Genomic DNA, 399 nt, shown 5'->3' on the forward strand with positions numbered 1-399 from the left:
TATCAACTGGTCTCAGAAATTCATGAGGCAGTTATGCAATGTGTTGACTCTAAAAACTTAAATGGATGCTTTTATTTTCTATAGAGGTTGTTCTCCATCATTTTGTAAAATAAAACAAGAGTAATGAATTACTCTCATAGAGAAAGTCTTTCACACAGTCAGAATGTGGTAATGTTAGCAGAAACTCTACTGATCTACTGAAACATGTGTTTAAATATAGCATAGGCATAAGGTCTTATACCAGAGAAGGCAATGGCACCCCACTCCAGTCCTCCTGCCTGGAAAATCCTATGGATGGAGGAGCCTGGTGGGCAGCAGTCCATGGGGTCGCGAAGAGTCGGACACGACCAAGCGACTTCCCTTTCACTTTTCACTTTCATGAATTGGAGAAGAAAATGG

This window comes from Bison bison, unplaced genomic scaffold (genome assembly GCF_000754665.1).
Source record: "Bison bison bison isolate TAMUID 2011002044 unplaced genomic scaffold, Bison_UMD1.0 scf7180017864387, whole genome shotgun sequence".
Classification (NCBI taxonomy): Eukaryota; Metazoa; Chordata; class Mammalia; order Artiodactyla; family Bovidae; genus Bison; species Bison bison.